Here is a 215-nt window from a genome sequence, read left to right as displayed (position 1 = left end):
CCAAAACTCGCGTTTGAATCATCAGTGGCAAATCCTTTAAATGAAAACGTACTTACAGTCTGTGAGTCAGAGCAGCCGTCATTGTAGTCTACTCTCCGAGGATCAGGAAACAGTCCTCCATAAAATGTGCTGCACTATTTGGGTTATTTGGGTTGAAGTGTTCTGGAACAGTGTTGTAAATACAACTTAACCACTGATTTCTAGTTTTTGGAAGG

This window comes from Sinocyclocheilus anshuiensis, unplaced genomic scaffold, assembly GCF_001515605.1.
Source record: "Sinocyclocheilus anshuiensis isolate Anshui unplaced genomic scaffold, SAMN03320099.WGS_v1.1 scaffold1250, whole genome shotgun sequence".
NCBI lineage: Eukaryota > Metazoa > Chordata > Actinopteri > Cypriniformes > Cyprinidae > Sinocyclocheilus > Sinocyclocheilus anshuiensis.
Note: the sequence above shows the minus strand (reverse complement) of the source record.